General features: G+C 33.7%; 1 long non-coding RNA gene and 1 pseudogene across 1 annotated transcript; both read right to left on the bottom strand.

The window, feature by feature from the left end:
* Positions 1-708: 708 nt before the first annotated feature.
* LOC138306570 (uncharacterized) lies at positions 709-11,465 on the bottom strand. Its single transcript, XR_011205885.1, has 3 exons — positions 11,355-11,465; positions 1,073-1,224; positions 709-842 (listed from the first exon to the last, which is right to left on the bottom strand). It is a non-coding gene; the product is annotated as an uncharacterized lncRNA (long non-coding RNA).
* A 452-nt stretch (positions 11,466-11,917) lies between these two features.
* LOC138305677 (CUB and zona pellucida-like domain-containing protein 1) lies at positions 11,918-21,101 on the bottom strand (annotated as a pseudogene).
* Positions 21,102-22,535: the final 1,434 nt, after the last annotated feature.

Here is a 22,535-nt window from a genome sequence, read left to right as displayed (position 1 = left end):
CGCCTACCAAAGGATGAACTATGTCTGACAATTAAAATAAGGATCTTGTTAATTGATCGGATCTAAAATCCGATATGCACAACTAGGGTCCTAGGGAAACCTACATATGATCCCTTTAGTACTTTTTGAGAAATAGCGGTAACTATCTTAACCTATCAAAATCCATGATGGCTGCCTGACGGCCATCCTGTTGACCGATCGGTCCCCCAAAATGCGATAACTAGGCTCTTAGGAAAACTAACATATGAAAGGAGGGGTATCACTTAAGGCCGTTTTGAGAAAGATCCCTTCAGTATATACTGCGAAATATCGGTAACAAGAATTGTGAGCGAACGGAGAACGGCCGGATGGATGGACGACAGACCACGAACTAAAAGCGATTTGAATGATGGTGGGCTAAAAACAGAAAACAGATATATAAACATTAACAAACCGCGTTATTATAACACGCGTCATTTAATTGTCAACAATCTTAGAATTAATTGGAAGAATTGTAGGACAAGAAATCCCTCTAGAAGACAGTTTAATGCATAATTAATCGTTACAAGTATTACCATTTGGTTTATTTACACATTCAATTTACACATACTTGTGAATGATTCCACAATAAGATATATTCACAGTGAATAAATACAAATTGATGAAATATAGCGACGAACGAATATTCTAAAAAAGAGTCTCTTCTTCTATAATTTTCCTTAAGGGCATCCCTGTTAATGTTTAATAATACACCAGTCAGTATATCCCGAATAAAACATTGTATTCATGGTAATGTATCCCCTGTTCTTACCTAAGATACGAGTATCATCCGATGGTCCGACAGTTTGATTTAGGATGCATGTCTAAAATAATGAAAAAATGGAAATATTATATTACATGTATATACTAACAAGCAATAAACATATTTCATATCATGCATCACAAGAGTATTCTCCACAAATTAACCATAATAAAGATATTAGACGTTAATAAGCGGAGCCCTATAAATGACATTATCTGTAGATTTTTTTTTACGAGATTTTATTTCGAAATTCAATGTCCACATTTAAGTATGATATAAGTTATCAAATACCTCATTTGCGCAATGCGCGTCGGTATCCGTGGCGTAGGACATGTTGTCACACGTGAAATATTCTATTCTGAATAACTCCTTTAAAGTCACCCAGTACCTTATGGTAAAGTGCAGATACAGACGAGTACAAGCCGCGTTTTTCTCTATGACATCTGCAATTAATGTAAGTGATTAAATTAAGTTATGTATAATTTTTCATTTTTATTTATGAAATATTGATCAATTACCAGGGTAATATCAAATAAATTTCGAATAGTTCATTCAATAAATGTATTAGTAGTATAGATGTCTCTAAAAACCCCAACATGACCTACATCCCAACCCATTCATTACTTATTGAACACCTATGTGACCAAGAAAACACAAGACCCTGACTTGACCTTGGCAGTATAGCAGTATGTGAACCTTTTTTGAAAAAAAAGACGCGAAAATCGACGTTGAAGGATATTATGTGTATTGGACAGAATAGATCAAATATACACCATTTATCCAAGCGTGGATCCGGTGGCGTTGGCTTTCTTATAAAACATTCGTTATTGGAGGAATTTATAATCACTGAAGTGTACAAAGAAATGGAATATTTTGACTACAAATTCTTATCTTTTTTAAAAAAGTGTAGTATAACGACGATGCCTTGATATAGAAATTCAATTTAAAGATTTAAGTTAAAGTAAGCTATATATAATTTGATAATATGATTGACCAGTGTGGATATTCTTCAGGCACATATTTCAGAAATACATATGATACGTCGTGTATATGTCCCCAGGCCATAACATGACATATGTTATATTTACATTTCCGTTTTCTCTTTGCTTTATAACCTTACCAACTGCGAAATCGTTTACACTTGCGTAAACGCTGTGGTTGCCGCGCAAGAATACACACACCGGAACACTGACTTCCGCAAGTAGTGTGAATGCGCATCCGGTTAGGCCTATTGTTTCTGTATGAAACATCTTCAATAGATTGCATGTATGAATGTTATGTAAATCTTAAATTATATATCAGCAAATACAAAATTAAGAAATATTGTGTAAATGGGATGAAAAAAGATGAGTCAATGTGGAACTATATTTTGTGTACTCTCTGAATTTGACAACATTTCCCGCCAAATTGAAGCCAGCTGTTCCGGGATTCCATCAATTGACCGGCTGTTCCAACGATCGTATAACATTGGAAAAAACAGAGTTTTATTTTATTTAAACACTTAATTTGAATGAAATGGTCAATCGAAATGTAAATATAAGGAATAACTTTTATTGTTTGTTGTTTACTGGTGTGTAAACTGCATTTTTTGTACAGATGACGCGCGTCATTTAAAATATCTGTACAAAAATGCAGTTTACACACCAGTAAACAACAAACAATAAAAATAATTCCTTAAATAACCTTAATATGTCGTATCTATTCTGACAAACATGTACACGTAGGCACATATTCACATTATAACAGGTTATAAAAAGGCTGACAGAGATAGAGTCTTAGGGAGTCTTAGAGAGTCTCAGGTCTGCACCGCTCCCTCGGGAGTACGGTCCCACTTAGGATTCAAGATGCCAGGCACGGCATGATTCTGAACTGTATATTGTAAAATGTACCACACACAATAAAACGTCGACACTACATTGGAGTCCTTCGTCTTTCATCAACACAATAACTACGTGAACCTCACGGACGATGAACCAACAACCGACATCAAGCCATACTCCATACATCATCATAAACTTTCAAATATTATAATCGGTCCCACTTGGGATTCAAGATGCCAGGCACGGCATGATACTGAACTGTATATTGTATAATGTACCACACGAAATAAAAACGTCGACACAACATTGGAGTTCTTCGTCTTTCATCAACACAGCAACTAAGTGAATCTTCACAGACGATGAACCAACAACCTACATCAAGCCATACTCCATACATCATCATAAACTTTAAAATATTATAATAGGTCTATCGTATAATTCGCAATGTATGCTCTGCTTTGCAGAAAGGGAGACAATTACTCATCTCTTGTGGGAGTGTGCTGAAGTACAGAACTTTTTAAGTGATTTTGAAGAACTCTTTTTTTTATACCTTTCGCTATCAATAAAGAAACATTTGTTTTGGAATATACAGCCACATTGGAATATTCAACAGAATTGATAATGAAATTTTACTCTATATTAAACATTACATTTATAAAAGTAGATGCTTACAAAATTCACTTAATGTTATGAGATTAGTCAATTCTATTAAAAAGTTATCATACTGTGCAGAAATATATAACCTTTGGAAAAGATTAAATGTATTTAGAAAAATATAATAATGATTGGAAAAATGGAGAAAACTGGTTAATCTTGTCTGAACCTTGTGTTTTTAACAATGTGTATTTTATATTATGTGCTACTTTATGTGTTTATGTTCAACTATGTTATTTTTCCCCTTTTTTCATACATGGATTTGAATAATATAATTATTTTATCTCTTTCAATTTAGCAAGTAATAAAATCATGCACGAAAAAAAAAGTCCATTCCGTCCTCCTCCTCATCCCCAGCTCTGTCCTTATATCTCTTTCTTCCCAATTCTCCTTCACCATTTACTTCTCTTCCCTTCACCTAAACTGTTTCAATCTTCTTTACGAATTTTAATGATTCTTTTTTAAGAATTTTAATGAATAATATACATAAAACTTCAAGAATGGTTCTTGACATGTTATTTCATTCATTTTGATGAATTTTAATGAATATACCCACTGAAGTCACATGACTTGTCACATGACCATTAGAGTCAGGTGACTTCTATGTCAATTTCCCGCCAAAACAGTCACAATCCAAAATGGCTGCTGTAACCGCTGGCATGTGGAAGGAGAAACATTATTTATCTTTAAATGGAAGTTTTGGCACATTATTGAACGGATTATTCCATTCCTGGACTTCTTTAAGCACAGATGAACACTTTCAGTAAGTTTTGATTTATCTACAGTTCTTTTTCAACATGAAATTGTTGCAAACTGATATTGCTATAGTGATTATGCATAGATATTGGTTTGTGAAATTTTGTCAAATGTTATTGAATTAAATTGTCCATATAAACTATCATGCTTTACAACTATAGGTTTATTTTGGACAAATACTAATTAACTTTGAATGTATAATGAAATCGATTGCTGTGTATCACTGAAAACAGATTTTGTTAGCACTTATCTGTGGCAGTATGAAAATACAATGAACACAGTAAACTGTTGGTGATCTTCTGATGTTATATATTAATATATGGATTATACTTATTTTCATAAGAATTTGTTTCATCAAATATTAAATTGATTAAATTGATAGAATTGTCATTGGTTTGATAGAAATTTTCAATTTTGGACCCCCAGGAGTGTTCATGAAATTTAGATGCCGCTGACTCCAAATCACATTCATTAAACTTCATGAAAACGACTCAAGTTCATGAATATTCATGACTTGTTCCAGTTCATGAAGTCTCATGAATATTCATGAAATGTTTGTGTAAGTTGTAGTTCATGAATAACTCATGAATTATCACGAATAAACATTCATGGTCATTCATAATGATTTTAAGTTCGTGAATATTCTTTAAATATTAATGAACTTTTTATGAATTTTCATGAATGGTTTGTTCCCTAATGTTTATGTTTTCATGAATAAAAGAGATTCATTAATGTTCATGAATTCGTGAATGAAAGGATTCATGAATGTTCATGAATTATTTTTTCCTAAATTATTCATGAAGTTTTAAGTTCATGATTTGCATGAAAATATTCATGAATAATTGAAGAAAATTAATGAATATTCATGAATTTTGTTCATGAATGTTCATGAATCATTCATCAACGTCCCGCAGGGGTTGACTTTAATGCTAGAATTGGAGACTTGGGTGATTACATTGAAGGAGTAGATCAGATTCCTCCTATGAACCACTTAGATACAACAGTAAATGGATATGTTGATCATCTGTTGGGCTTTTGTTTAGATACCCGTCTGTGCGTTCTAAACGGGCGGTGTGGGAACGAGCATTATACAGTGGCGTAGAAAGATGAAACATAATATGGGGGGGGGGGGCAAAGGTCCTCAATATTTCAAAACACCCCCCCGCGCCCCACACCCACAGGAGCCACAGGAGATACTCAATATACTTTTTTCATATATCATTACATATAATCATTGTACACATCTATAGATCTATAGATATCAAAAAAAATTATTTAGAATGGCAGAGATGAGCTTTACGATGCATTTTGTTGAATTTGCGAGCGCCTTAGGCGCGAGAGTGTTTGGGGGGTCTGAGGGATTTCCCCAGGAAAAAAAATTACAATTTAGAATGGATGAGATGAGTTTTACGATGTATTTTGTTGAATTTACGAGCACCGTAGGCGCGAGATTTTGGTGTCTGGGGATGTGGGGGGAGGGGGAGGGGGGGGGGGTCCAAGAGTCTCCCCGGGAAAAAGTACTATTTAGAATGGCTGAGATGAGTTTTAAGATGCATATTGTTGAATTTGCCGTAGGCGCGAGATTTTGGTTTTTGTGGGGTACAGGGGTCTCCCTCTGAGAAAAAATATTACGATTTTGTATTTTGATGAGTTTTAAGCGTTCTTAACATGGTAATTTTTCGATTTAAAGTTACCTGCATTTAGAAATGATAATTGTAAGTGTCGTCTTACCATTATGCAACCAAGCTCGATCTGATCATACTGGATTCACACCATCGGCACATTGTTGTGTAACTCAAAATAATAATCAACTGATTGTCTTGCTAAGACATATAAACAAATAAATCCTTTAAGAAGCATTTTTTGAAATAGTGTAATTCCTTGATGGACATTTTTAGTCTAGTTCGTGAGTATTGAATTTTCATTATTAAAGGTTTGAACATTACATGCTTGAACGTTTTAGGAAACGCGCTGCGCAGCGAAACATTTTCTAAAAAGAAGTTCAAAAATGTTTAGGAGGACCCTTTTTTTGTTTCAAATGTGCATTTTTAGAACATTTCACTAAGCGAAAATGGGGGGGGAAAAAAAAATGTTTGCCCCCCCCCGCCCCCCTGCTTCCTACGCCCTTGTTATACATGTACATTTGTATCTCCCCAAAGGAAAGTCCATCGTAGATTACATTATATTACCACACGAAAATCTCCAATTTTACGACAATTTTAATGTTATTAAATGATCGATGTTATAAATGTTTATGACTGTGTAAATCCAATCCATGTTCCCGATCATTCCTATCTTCAAGTATATGTCGATGTACCTATAATGACTACTGATCATGACAATACGCGTACGGTACACGAAGGTACATATATATGTAATACAGACATGTTCGATAACACTTCTCATCATTGCATGCGATTTAACGCCGGGAAGATCCCTGTTATGATGAATTGCGGTTGTATTACCATGTTATCCGGAATCGCTGTCCGCCCTATTTTGTCTGTTATTCACGCCGTCAAGTAGACGCTTGTAATGTTAAACTGTGTGTATGTTAAGCTTGGGCTTAGGATTATTGTAAATAGAGGGCGCTAAAGCCGCGGTTTCAATTTTTTTTCTTATTGTTGGACGAGCTCTTGAAGCGAGAACTCCTTCGACATATTCCTGTGTACAAGGTAAATATATATGTGTCTACAAGTATATGCGTCAGTTAATAATTTACGGTAGAGTTGAAATCGGAGATTGACGTGTATAATAAAATGATTTTTTCTTATTTTGTGTCAGAAGTGTGATGTAGCTTTTGTTGGTTCCATGGCTCGTGAGGTTCATGTCGATGTTGTGTTGTAATTGAAGAAGGAGGACTCCAAATTTCTGTCGACATTTTATTTCGTGTGGTACATTTTACAATATACGAGAATGCAGAATCATGTCGTGCCTAGCATCTTGAATCCCAAGTGGGACCGTACTCCCGAGGGAGTGGTGCAGACCTGAGACTCTCTAAGACTCTCTAAGACTCTATCTGCCTATCTCTGTCAGGCCTTTTTATAACCTATGTGAATATGTGCCTACGTGTACAAGTTTGTCAGAATAGATACGACATGGAAATACTTGTCAATACAACATATTAAGGTTATTACATATTACATGTATATGTCACATCTGACCAGACACTAACATTTAATCGGACATGTAAAACTGACAAATCTGTCATGTTATGGCCTGGGGGACATATACACGACGTATCAAAGGTATTTCTGAAATATGTGCCTGAAGAATATTCATACTGGTCAATCATACTATATATAGCTTACTTTAACTTAAATCTTAAAATTAAATTTCCATATCAAGACATCGTTATACCACACGTGCCTGAATAAGGCTTTCCTCCTCCGCGTTTACATACTTTGGAGAGTAAGTTGAAAACTGAGCCTTGGGATCGCTCGTTGAATGCTTGCCTTTATATGAATCATTGAGAGTACTAGTGATTACTCTGTGAGTACTCGGTAATATGTAATGATTGTATGTGAATCATTGCTTGAGTGATGGCTCTGAAAAAATATTTCTTTATTCCTCTCAACATTACGTCAAGGTTAATACAATGGGGGCAACCTACGTCATCGGAAGGGATATCGGGCACGCAAAAACAATGAAAAAACGCCCGCTTCAAGATGAAAAGCGGCTGAAATTATCACATAAAAGCAATGCATCTTCTAAATCTATCGTGCGTCAAAGACAGTGTGTTGTTAGAAACTCTGTGAAACTATTAGAAATCGTCAAACTAGCTCAAATAATGAAAACACCTCGACACAATGTTTTTCGACAGCAGGGATATCGGTCACATTTTTTCACAAACACGTTATAAGTTGTAAATAAACAAATTTTGCTGTCACAAAACTGTCCCGTTTACTAAAGTGTAATATATGAATGTTGAAAGAAAATATTTCAATCGTTATATCTGCTAGTGGAGAAACATAGACGGTGCTTTATTAGAAATTATAAAAGGGATATTGGTCACACTTAGAACATTAGGGGTCACGGTCACATCCAAAGTAACTAAAACTGAATATAACAGCATTGTACATGTAGTCGTTATTTAAGCAGCGACTCCAGTGGATACGGCGCAAAAAATACCTTTATTGAATTTATCTGATCTTGAAAGACGACATTTAACCCACTATCAGCAAATGGTTGGCGAGCTATTGAAATCGCCTTTCGTCCATTGCTCGTCATCCGTCCGTTTTTTGTTTCGACAGCGTGGCTATCGGTCACAGTTTATTCACTGAAAATATGTCAAGTGTAAATTTCGTAACTTTATTGTTATTTACTGATATAAATTACCTTATATTTTAAGTAGTAACTATAGTTCATTTTATCCGCCTCAAAAGTGACATACCTGTATAATTGGGGTTTTGTTGTTTTTGAAAAGAATGTCGTTCACATGGTAACGGTCAAATCCAAAGTTTTTGAAAGGGTTTGTCGCTTCGTAAAGATTGCTGAAATATTGCAGCTTTGTTTTCCTTATCTAATCATTCAAGAGGAAATACTACCGAAATACATGAAACATCATTAACTATTATCGTAACTATTTTTACTGAATACTTTGGTTATTCGTACACTGTATATTGTTTTGTTTTTGTCTAGACATGTATTTGTACTTACCCATTTGTTCTTGCATAGCCTTTGCGTGGAATGCTTGCTGAAGCAAAGTAGAACTGGGGCAACCCTTACCAAGACAAATTACATCTCCATGTAGTACCATTGTACTATTTTGAAGTACGTTTCTGTGTTAAAGTAATTATAATTTAAAAACTTCGCAGTGACAATATATAAGAAACTACATAAAACTTAAAGATGTATTTAAAGGCATCCGATAAACCACACTGATCTATAAGCAACAGAAATACGTGAATACATGATAGACAGGATCACTGAGAGTTTTTAGCTGATAGCGTTTGTACAGTTCTTCATGACAGTTCACTGATAGTTTCTCCAAAGATTTTCAACTCAATAATTTGCTTTATACAAATAAACACACAATAACGATTAAAAAGGTAAATAGAATATATCTTAACAACAATATCACAAATGATCATACGCAAACAATTTATAAAAGCAAATCAGTCGATAACAAGAGGCCCAGGAAATATCGTGACGTCTACCATTGGATTTGCAAATTAGTCAATTTGATATGTGGGTCCAATATCTTCAGCGCTTCATGTTGAATTAGCCGATGTCCAGTTAGCATTCATGCTCCCCTAATTGTCATCTGGACACATTTTCATTTGATAACAATTGTATGATAACATTTAAAGATATTTGCATATCTAAGGAAAAACGCAATATCGTCAAGGACGAAACAACTATAGTTTATGTGATCGATGGCACACAAATTATGACGTTACATGAAAATAGGCGGATAGCAGATCATGCACTCCTGAATGGCAAATGCACTTGGTAAGTATAAATAGTGGGGTTGCAGTGAAAAAGTAAATATATCTACTTGTATATGAATGCTATTAAACACCGTGGTAGTCAAAAATATCCAAGATAGCCAAATATTCATTATTTTGTAATATTATCTGTCCCAAAAATGAGCATTAATAAATACAATCCTATGACATAAATGAATATCAAAATATCTATATCAAACAATATATTTGATAATTGTATGTCTACATGGCAACGAACTTCAAGTTGTCGACTACCGCGCTTTAATTGGTGCATTATGCACAACAATGGTAAAGAGTGAGATAGTACTTATAAAATTCCAGAAAGGTCCATTAAGTACATAAATATGGGTAATAACTCCTATATGAAAACCAAAGATGACTACCAGTTGGCCATTGTGTCCATGGATCGGTCCCAAAATGAAATATGCATAACTATGCTCACATGTGGAATTTGAACCATAGCAGCAAGTTCAACTATAAGAATCAAGAAAGATGACTTTCTAAACATGAAATTTTAAATAGATCCTTAATACTCTCTGGCAAATACATGTATTTGTATCGAAACAAATGATGTTTTCTTGTTTCCCATCTCGATTTCTGATTGATCCCGAAATATTTTATACATAACTGGATCTACATATGAAACCCCTCCAGTACTTTCAGAGAAATAACAGAAACAAAAGACGGATGGATGACAATGGGGGAAAGGTTTTTTATAGCTCGCCAACCATTTGCTGATAATCGGTTAAAAAGTCATCTTTCAAGATCATATAAATTCAATAAAAGTGTATCGGCGCTTTTCCACTGGAGTTGCATGAATGCGTAAATAACGACTATATGTACAATGATGTAATATTCAGTTTTCGTAACTTTGGATGTGACCGTTACCTCTAAAGTTCTAAGTGTGACCAATATCACTTTCATAATTTCTAATTAAGCACCGTCTATGTTTCTCCGCTAGAAGATATAATGAATGAAATATTTTCTTTCAATAGTCATATATTACATATTAGTAAACGGGATGGTTTTGTGGCATCAAAATTTATTTTTTACAACTTGTTACGTTTTATTGAATAAAATGTGACCGATATCCCTGCTGTCGAAAAATATTGTGTCGAGGTGTTTGCATTATCTGAGCTAGTTTGACGATATCTTATAGTTTCACAGAGTCTCTAACAATACACTGTCTTTGACGCGCGATAGGTTTAGAAGATGCATTTCTTTTATGTCATAATTTCAGCCGCTTTTCATCTTGAAGCGGGCGTTTTTTCATTGTTTTTGTGTGCCCGATATCACTTCCGATGACGTAGGTTGTCCCCATTGTAATAATAAATGTGTTTTTTCCAAAGTCTGCACTCATTCTAAATATATCTTATTCTTAATATAGATTCCTTCAATGAACGTAAATATACCTTTGTTTAATAACATAAATATCTAACTATATGATTAATTAATATATACGACTTAAGATTGAAGGATAAATAGGCATATGTGTAAATATATACAAATAATTCTAAAAGTTAAAATACCAAAACTAAATTAAAACGTTAATGAAGTGTAACTATAAATATAAACATGACGTCATTGATTAATGGTTTTAACAGTTAAATGCAGTAAGATATTTTTGATATGATATAAAGGTTCAGTTTGTTTCAAAATGTTTGGGTACGATATTGGAAAGAAAAAAAAAACACCTTATAAATCATAAAAAGAAAACGTACTTTCGCTTTGAATGTGTGATTTTCGTAAAACCAGGTAATGCTTATTGCCATGCTATAAAATAATATTAATAAAATAAACTGGTTATATTAGACCATGATAAAATATTTAAACTTCATATTGCAGAAATAACATGATTAAACGAACACACTAAAAAGAAGTAAGCCAAGGTTTTACCTATAACGCGGAGGTCCTTCTGTCGTCAGCAAAGACGTCATGTATCCGATCTATATTATAAGTGTCCCCACTGACGTGTATGTTACACACGAACATGAATACACACTTGAATGGGGTGTTCTAGTACATTAGCATAATCACATGCATAACAAAGACTAGGTTGAAAGAATTCATTCTACAGAGGCGTATGGTAGGGGACAGCTCTTTAAAAACCCCTATTATGGCAAAATTTAGTATAATAGAGATCATTAATAACAATTATTGACAACACAATGCAATAACTAGATTATACGAGATGTGTGTACACCACTTCATGCAGTAAAGTTGATTAAAACTATGTGGCGGTACCAGGAATTGTTAAACACCTCAGGAACCCAATGTTTTGATTTTGGATGTTATCTGATCGAATATTTTTTTATTCATTCCGTTTTACATTGGATATTGTTAAATATCACACGATCTGTATATGTGATGGAAACTTTACACTGCATTATGTCTTTGTAACTCGTTCTAGAATTTGCCAATGTCACAATAGAGTAGAAAGGAAGTACTACAATAATGAAATCGATGAAACAAGAAAATAAAAGTTACACTTTATACAAGAATGTGTATTGTTTTATTCCATTATTATAAACATTCTTTGGTTTTTGGAATAATAATAAAAAAAATAAAAAAAAAACAAACAAACATTTATCAAACTTTCATTCCCCAATGAAATATATAATTTGCAATTTTGAATATAGAACACCTAAATCTAGCTAATCACATTGCCTTCCAAATAAACTCAGAAAACAATATGAAATTACGGTATTGATCAAATGTTCTCAATAGTTTGAGTTCTTGGTTTACGGGACCGCCGAATCGCCACTAAAATCCCAATCACCGCTGCCCCTAGTATAATGATGAGTACTGGTTTAGTTAGGTAGTCGTTTACACTGATATATTGGATTGTATCAGAGGTTTCCAAGTTTAAATTTTCTTCTAAATCGAGATGTGAATAACCTGAAATAAAAAATAACATTTTGAAAAAAAATAATAATGATAAAATCTGATAATACATAGCCAAGCATTTTACGACCATTTACGATAGCAGTGGATTCATATTTTTATAATCAGCTGTAAAATATGATAACGTCACAAATCTATCGGACTTGAAATTAATCGAAATTATTTCATTTATTTCAAATTTGCATGTCTGATTAAAACTAAAACACATTTAAAAACTCTCTTCAGACATCATAAATAACATTATGACTAGATATTATATGTTTACGCACCATTAGTCAAGCGTATAACCTCGAAAGTATCTGCACGTTGTAGGTTAATATCGGCCTCCGATTGGACAGCTCTCCTGTGGACGCGGTGACATGATTGGCTGCTTGCTGACGAATTGTCGTTCTCGTTACAAAATGTAGCAGTACAAAATAAGTATAAATTGTCCTGATTGGTGTATTCAAAATTTCGGAAGACGAACCTAGACTCGTGAGAAGATTTATTTAAGACGCGGGAACTGACGTCATTGCTACACCTGAAATGATCGAAAATATGAACAAATACACAAAATCAAACGATAAAAGTAAAGGATGAATACAGTGTAATAGGAAAAATTCGCGTACCAAGTGATACATGATAAAAGTAAAGGATGAATACAATGTAATAGGAATAATTCGCGTACCAAGTGATTATTTTTATTGATGCTGTGAAGGCTTTAATAGATGCTATCCCGCGCGAAGCCGCGGGGTTATTATTTCTTGATTATGTAATGGCGTTAATAGATGATATCCCGCGCTAATGTCATTTCAACGGGAATATTCCATTACCACTTGGGATGCTAGTCCCACAAATACCCTATCAGGTAGAGTGTGGTACATTAATTAGTCCCATTGCAATTAGACTTTCAATTCCACTCATCTACGATAGTCTATGATACGTTCCAATGCAAGTGCGGAATTACACGTCTACATTTAATTAGGTCGATGATCAATATATAGCATCACTATAATCCAAACCACGAAAATAAACGATACATATGAAATAAAAAAACAGGCTATAACATAATTATAGGATAATCATAATGCAAACCTTAATGTAAAACGATATAAAAGAAAAGAAAACTACCGTAAACCAATTTCAAAACAAATTTCAGAAGATTCCTTTTTTTCAGAAAATTGAATGAAAATTCCTATAAAAATAAATACTACAGATTATTTTCGCGAAGATAAACGAAATTAAGTAGCTAGCGAAAGAAAGTTGGTTTAGAGTAAACATGTGTATAACTTAAGTTAAAAACTTAAAATAAAACGAAACAAAAGTAAGGAATACGATACAGCATATTAATACAAAACTCAAAGTAAAACGATTAAACAAATACATTGTATTCACATAAAGTTGTCATGTGAATCATTAACATCAACAGAACCAAGCGTTCAGGAAAATGAGTTATCTGTTTCCATGACGTCACCAAGGCAATTAAGGTTAAATCGGTTCAAGTAATGATAAAAACAATATATGAATTTGGTGTCGGGAAAAATCATTCTTATTGATATTACAGAAAATGTTATAAAACGAATTTATTCATATAAGCGAATTTGTAAAGTCCATTCGGTTCGATTTCTATTAATACCAATATTTCTATGTGGCCATGATTGTTGAACATTTATTTTGCATTCGAATGGATACTGTTTTAGTAATTTTTTGTCTAAAATTGTCAATCTGTAAAATGATTTTAATGAGTAAAAGAAATAACGTCTCCCTCAGATCTTGCCATGCCATAACTAAAGTTTCTTTTGGAAATAGCTCATATCGTATTAAAAGACACAGCTGATGTTACCCCAATGTTTTATAAACTCTTAGACGATAGTAACATTACATGATATACAGCCATATCAACTTAATTCACTTACCCATTTTTTATCAAGTAAAACTTCAAATGGTCTCCAGCATTCGGAAATGGAAGCGTGTAGCATGACTCTATGTTCATTATGACGTCATCAGCTGAGAGGGGCGTGGTTACTGTGATATAAATTTCCTCACCAATATTGACCAGCAGTGGACTTCCGGTCATGAGCTTTCGATACGCTGGGTCCCTAGAGGAAATCAAATTCTTATATATACAAAACTTCCTTTTATTCATTCACCCCTGAAGACGCACTTAAACTCATCTGACTCAAAGACTGAAATAGTTCATTATTAATGTGGAGGGGTGAATGGGGTCAATTCTTGAATTGAAAATGAAACGGGAAAACGTATTCAATCATTAAATCTACATGAACTACATCATAAATATTTTATCATCAGAATTTTAAAATATCAATATTAATGGGTTAACATTTCAATATCATATTTATTCTGACACTTGTGTACCAAAGTATCGAATTATATCGTTCATACCTGTAAAATGACATGTGGACATTATAATGACCGGAACCGGAAACAATTGGGTTTCTACTGCGGGTGCGCACTTTGTTGTGTGTTTCAATGAAGTGTTGAGAAACAGTTTCCTGAGTCGGCAAATCACAATGTACGTCTATTTTGAAGCGATAATCTCTGACGATAAATTTATGATTTGGGTCTCTGAATGCGTAGACAAGCATGTTGGTGTGCCTCCATGGCTTTGGGAGTTGTCTGGAAATGTACAGAGCATGATCTAGATACATGTGTATGTTAAAGTGACTTTCTATTTCATCAAATTTTATTTCAAAACAACAAGTTGTGCCTGTATCAGATATCTCTTAAATGTTTATTAACTTCGCGGTTTGCGTGTAAAAACATTTTGCGGTGTTTTTATTTTCAAAAAGATAATAATATGTTAACGTTTTGCATATTTTGAAATATTGCACACGGGGAAAATTATCGCGCTTAAATAAATCTTCCGCACATATAATTAGCGTACAATTAACAATATTTAAGTAATGACACCATTCAAGAACAAAAATATTGTTAAACGTTAGACGATTAACATGGCAAGCAATTACAGTATATGTAGACATTAAAGGGTAAATGAGTTGGAGCAATGACAATGCAAGACGACAAAATCACTATTGCAAAAAAAACAATTATGAATGGCAGCACTAACTACTAAGAAAAAAAATCGTGTGGGATTCTAAAAAACACAATAAAAAATATTTTACTGGGAATATTTACGCAACGTGTTTATTGTTTATTTTGTAGCATTTATTTTAAAATCATACTCACGAGGAAATTTGCATCATATATTTTGCCGTGTGATTTATTGTCGAATTAAAGTACATTCACAGTAATGTTATGAATGTTCAATTCCTCATCCTAGGACATAAAAGGTATATACGGCCAAGTCTGTCTATAACGACCACTAAGAAGACAAGGAAACTATAGTCTTAGCTTTATAGGCAAGTGATCTTTAAACACATGGTCAAACGGTACAGGAACCGTTAGTCATTTAGGAGCCAGCGAACAAATGGCCTCACTGAGGAGGTACAATATATCTCTATGCTTAACACAGCCTGGCCTTATTGAGCAGGTGGTCTTTATACAGAGGGTGGTCGCAAATACAGGTTTCACTTACCATCAGGTGAGTCAGACAGTTGGTATACTGTTGGTTTATTAAAAGATAGTCTCCGGATCGGTAGCCCTCACAGCCAGGCCGGCCAAGGTAGATATCAGAAGGATCAAAGTCACTATGCAGTTTGTAAAGATTGGGTAAATATATACGGATATCCCAAGCGTCTTGGTCACATTGAGTACTAATGGCGCGGACGTAAAAATCTGAAATACATGTATATAATATGTAATTGTAAAAGCAATTATTCCAGCTTTGGAGCATGTCTTGTCAATGGTTCTTGTGATTTATTAATAAAACGGCAGGTGATGAAATTCAAGGGATAATTTGATTTAGCTCATTTGATTTATCTGCTTATAAACTCAAAAATTATCATGTGACATACAGTATTTCCCCATTATACTGCTACCCATTGTCCAGTGTCGATTTGGAAGTACAACGGGGAAGGTGGTACGACGGGGTTTACAATATGTAGATTCCAATCACGATCTAACGCGACCTGCCGCTTCTGTTCATGTAGTAATTTTAAACCTAAATACAAACGCATAAATATCGTATATTTTAAAGAAATAACTGAAATATGAATTTGTATCATCTTTGTAAACTGTTTATAACAAAGCTATCAACAATTTTACCTAGATGAAATAAGTGAGAAAATGAAGTATATTATATATTGATGACTATAGTGCGTTGTTGTGAACATTGTAACCTTCCTCAATGTGCACATCGTAATAGTCATCGAAATTTCATTTTTTTAAATAAACGTTGGGTGTGTAATACATATCCTTACGCAACCCTACTAAATGATTTGGTGAGTTATTGGTGCTAGTAATAATAGCGGTATATCACATTGCATGGAATTATTAACAACTTACCCGAGGAGTTCGATACACCAACGGCCTCGGTAGTTTGTTGGTTATCTACAACAAACCCATTTCACTGATGTAGACTTTGATGTTTCGAAAATGTATTACCGAGGTAGCTCTTAATGGTGTCGTTTTAGATTTACTTATTAACGAATCCATGGTATAATAAATGACTAACAACACGTACACGATATCAGAAAAAGTGTATACGATGTATATACACAGTACTATAGGGGTAAGGTTTTTGCTATAAAATTATTTGATACAATATGACGATTTTCATACAGTCCAACCTGCCTTAGCGACCATCTCTGTACCACTTGGTTTTAAAGACCATCATTGTGGTCCCTTGGTTAGTCTGTGGTATTTACAGTTTTGACTATACATAAATATTTATTTACCCCCCCCCACCTTTATCTTATTTTATTTCTTAATTTATTTACTTTTATTTAACCATTTTGTGATACATATACAGTTTTTTCCATATTCAAATTGTTATAATCTGGAGCTGCGGGTAGATATTAATTGTGACGCCATGTGTTTGCCAGTGTTACATCATATATATATAAATAAAAAGACGTGGACTCCGCTCATGGAATGTCACAATAGATACCTTCCCGAATAGAAAATGCAAAGATAAGGTGAAAATTGCTGTCGAGAGTCAATACAACCTATTGCATGTAAGTTCTTTTCTGGTGACAACCCTCTGATATTTGTAGGTAAGCAATTGTGTTTATTAATTAGTAAATCTTCTCGCCATTGCTTCAACATAACTTACCAGAAGTCGATTGTACATAATTTACAGTTGTTGTTTCTACAAAAGAAAAGAAAACGGAAATTAAAACAAAAAGCCGAAATAAGCTGCCGGATATTGAATCGAGGTCCATCGTTTTCTCATAAATATTAATACAAATACTAATCAATTCTTTTTTGCAATGTAGAACACCTTATTTTCAATATAAACAGAAATCTCTGGAATCCAATTGTGTGAAATCTTGTTGAGCAACAGATGAGTTTTAAATTTAAAGTCAAAGTGGAGTACAAGGAGTATTCCTTCATGTAAGGAAGCGGAAATAGAAGTTAATATTGTTCCGTATAGTTGTTAAATTTTGCGGGTGTAAAATTTCGCAATTTACTGTTTGGATGTTATTCACGGGTTTTTTTTTCGCGAATTGTCTTAGTAGCCTTCGAAAGCTTCATTCCTATGACATGCTATAATTTGTAAATTGTGATTTGCGATAAATTCGCGAAGTATTAGCTTTCGAAAATTTGGATGGATACGCGAAATTAGTGAAAGTAAAACCCTCATAAATACAAGTAAGTATACAGTATGAACTGCATATGTTGCAAATATTACTGAAATAAAATTCAATGCAGAATCTTAATATTATCAATAATGGAATACGGTAAAGGCCGACATTAGAGGATGAGACGTTACGAATAACCAACCAACCTGTGTCATTGTCCACTTCCTGGAGCGTGGCTCTGAATCCATTTGTTGTGAAGGCGATGTCTGTTACATACTCCACTGTCATTGTATCGCTAGTGGAATCTACGTAGTATGGCAGGTCTAGTCGGCCTGTTAATCTGATGTAAAACGGTTTTTTTGACTGGAAATACAATCCTGATGTGCCACAATGTTACTGTGACAAATCAAATTTGTGGCAGTATGCTTTTTTATTGTTGCTTATTTCGGCTCTCTTAAAATCGCAGCGAATATGTCCATGGGTAAACATTAACAATAAACTCAAATATTACATGTAAATGATATAATTATTAACATTATATCAGGTGCACCGTGAGCAAATTTCCACATCGACAACTGGTTGGAATCTGACGAAGCCAAAACATTATCATGCAAACATACTGACATTTACAGTGATAGGTTTCAATACATAATTTAAGCATAATGGAAACACAAAATTGATCGAAATACAGCATTTCTAAGGTAACATAAGTAATACCTTCTACACAAATTGAAGTCTAGAATGAATTAAAATACACACCTTCTCTTCGTCTTTTCATCCCAGCATGCCTTATATCCGTCCCAGCATGCCTTGCATCTGTCCCATCATGCCTTGCATTAATCCCAACATGCCGTGTATCCATACCAGTGTGATCGATTGCATTACCTTCTGAAGTCAGCGCTCTAATCGGCTCACTTGTTTTCAACTCCGCTGTTTCGAATGTTAAATATAACAGCTAAAACAGAAATCATCTTATCAGTTGTTAATTCGTGCTTTTATTGGGTCGTTTAAATAGTGATACGATTCGTGTTTTCGTATTTACCTTTTGATTAAGCATTGAAGTCACTATTTTTTAATTTCATCGGGGTATGAAAGAAATTTTGTTTGCAAACTGTGTGAATCCGCGTAGCGGATTCTCACAAAAGTTTGCAAACTAAATTTATTTCATAACACGATGAAATTACAAAATAGTGACTTCAATGCTTATAATTAATTTTCATAATGGAATGACAAAAATGAATAGGCCGATCAGAAAGCCAGAAACAAAGAGAAAATTAATTATTCATAAATATTATCCAATCTGTTTAATTTCCGTCTGATACCGAAATGCAGATAAACATGTCACCTTTTAAATTGAGCTTATCACCTTCAGATACATGAATATCAAAATGTTTAGACATCAGCAGAAACAAAAAGAAGACCAAATTAAAGCACACTTAGATATTCTTGAGCACATTAAAGTACGGTGTAGAAATTGCTAACTCAGATCAAGATACAAAAACGACAGATTTTTAAGATCGGATATCCCATGAGCATGTCATCCTAACACGTTGGTAATCTAACAAATCTATAATTAAAACACATATCCTTACTATCACTACGTTTGATAAGAGGATATTAGAAAATACCAGAAGGGGTCATATCCAGGTGACCTTTGGAAATGGCTAATCAAATTGCTGCCTGCAAAATCTTGACAGTGAATTTCTGGGGACGAAATTAGGCCTAATTTGAGAAATTGTCAAAATTTTCGTGTACGTAGTCATCTTGTCCAAAAAGCACAACATAGATATTTGTATATGTATACTGGGACGAAATAGCGTTTTTAATTGATGTTGCAAGGTGTAGAAAGTGCATGTGATCTGAAGTACAATTGGTATAACTTGACCCCTTATGGGATGTTGTCAGATCACCTATTAAACGGAGTGTTATATGGATATGTACTTTAATCAAATTGATGATCTAACAAAATAATAACAGTAAAAAGATTTGCCGTTTTCGCGTGTGTTTCATTTCACGTCGTTGTCATTTAAGCACGTCTTCACTGGTACTATTGAGGACAAGAAGACAACAGGTGACCCCACCCAGTCACATTTATGACAACACGAGTTTGATCTGTCAGTGAAGTTTCACTGTTTTAATTCATGCTTTATATATAATAATTTATCAACTGCCGACGAATGGTACTTTTTCTCTATCAAAAACAGGAGCAGTCGAATTAGTATTTTCTTCAGTTACAAAAGTAACTTTACACCATTACCACCATTGAAAAGTTTGAGATTATTATTTCAATTCAACATTTCTTTTAAAATAATACATTGTGTCACGAAAACATTCCATGGCACTATGGCCTAAATGGAACTAAGTACTGATTTTATATGCATTAAAAGCAAAATGAAGTGTTTTATGTGTTTCGTGTTAGTTTGACACATATAAACACGATTATACATCAGGTATTGTTCCAATGATGGATATCGTTTATGCTTTGTTGGCAGTGGAGCATCTTTAAAACATCTTCTCGGGACATGGTATACGTAGTAGCATATGTTACTCCATCCACTGGTTACTGCACTCACGTTTTCTGACCCGTTTTTGGAAGAGTAGTTTAATGCGTTTATGGTTGCATGAACGCATCGGGATACATGCATATCCAATATAGCGCGGTAGCTTAGTAATATATATATGCATGGTTATGCAAGATTTATTTTGGTGCTCGACGCGGAAAGCCGAGATGACGCACCAATATAAACCCTGTATTGTAAGATACTAAATATAATCGTTTATTCTCTATTCCGTTTTGCATATTATAGACTTAGCTCCCCTGCGGGTTGGTATCGTTTGTTACGTCATTATTTTGTGAGTGCAATTTAGTGAAAAGTATGACGTTACGCTCACATAAACTCTACGTCACAATCAATACCTATCCGCAAGGGCAGATAAACTCTGTAATATGCAAATACAGAATAAAGTACACGTATATTAACAATTGGGATTACCTATATTATTGTACTAATAAATGCTGCTAAAATCCGTGCATATAATGTATAGAATGTAACACTAGACTTACCATAACGAGAATGAACCATTTTACAGTCGACATGTTTAATGTCTAACTTGGCCCGAGATGAATTTGACGAATGCGGAGTAAAAATAGATAATATATTATCATATGTATATACATAAGTAGCTGATTGTTTATCTTAAATTGTGTTGTTAAGGTCATCTTTACATCGTTCTGTACACAAAGTCCGTCACTAGATAACGTGTATTTCTACATAACATTTTAGTTCTAGAGTAATAGGAGTCTGATATTTTCCGAATAATCACACAAAGAATTAATTACATAGCTTTTCACGAAATATCATCTATGTCAAAAAATTCTTCGTAATCTAAGTGTCATTTATATCGATACCTGGTGAATCAAGTTGTTTTACAAACTTATTTGGCAAAGTATCTCCCAAACACAAATTGTACTGTATTGACAAAAAACGATTATCGTCACATAACTTGTGTATTGAATATGGACGTTATTTAGATATAGAATGACGTGAGTGTGTGTAGTTTTGTGAACCTAATCGTGATATTGAGGATAAATATCATTTTATTCTTATTTGTCATGCAATTTACCAAGATACCAGAAAGAAATGCTTTACAAAAATATTATTGAATCAAAGTACTGAAAGTACTAAATGGCTCGGTCTTGATGATAGGAGGAATATATTTCTAAGGTCAATACTAATGTAGTTTTGTACAATAAGAAATAAATTTGGCTGGTGTTCCTTCCAGTTTGGACTTTTGAGGATTCCTTGAACACCAAGGTGTAAAATAAGAGACACATACTAAAATCTTGGAAGCCCATTCTAATATTTCCTATGATGTTATATGTCAAATGATTTTATAACACATTCAGCATTTTCCTTGTTAATTTGATGTTAATGAAAATATCCATTCTTAATGACTATTGTCATCAAGTTCCTGGGACCACAGTATCAGTTAACAAGTATTGTTTTGCAGCAGAGAAAGGCAAGAGGCATACTTTTCTATGCCAAAATGTCTTAAATATAGAATATGTCTGTCCTCTAGAAGACTTATCAATATCACCACGTGATTTTTGAATAAATTGGTCAATTAATCTACTTTTAACAAGTTTTGTAATTATTCTTTTGTAAAACAGCAAGTTGATTGATATACATTGTACTTCAATTCAAACCGGATAACTTGTTAACTCACCATAGACCATAAAATTGTTTGTACACTTTCTTAACAGGATTGTTTTACAAAATTACAACTGAATTTTTCTACAACATTTTTTATTTTCAAATCCCCATACCTCTGATGAGTATACTAAAACTGTCATTACAAGTGAATCAAATATTTTCAGTTTAAGATGAACAGCAAGAGATACATTCCTTTATTTCTTATAAATAGCAAACACCGATTTAATTGTTTGTTCAGCAGGTTTTTCCCTTTCTTTAAAAACGCTACTATTAACATTATTTTCTGTACCTAGATATGTAAACAATTCTTATAAATC

Source organism: Argopecten irradians, chromosome 13 (genome assembly GCF_041381155.1).
Source record: "Argopecten irradians isolate NY chromosome 13, Ai_NY, whole genome shotgun sequence".
NCBI lineage: Eukaryota > Metazoa > Mollusca > Bivalvia > Pectinida > Pectinidae > Argopecten > Argopecten irradians.
The sequence above is the reverse complement of the archived record's forward strand: the minus strand, read 5'-3'. Positions and strand labels throughout refer to the sequence as shown.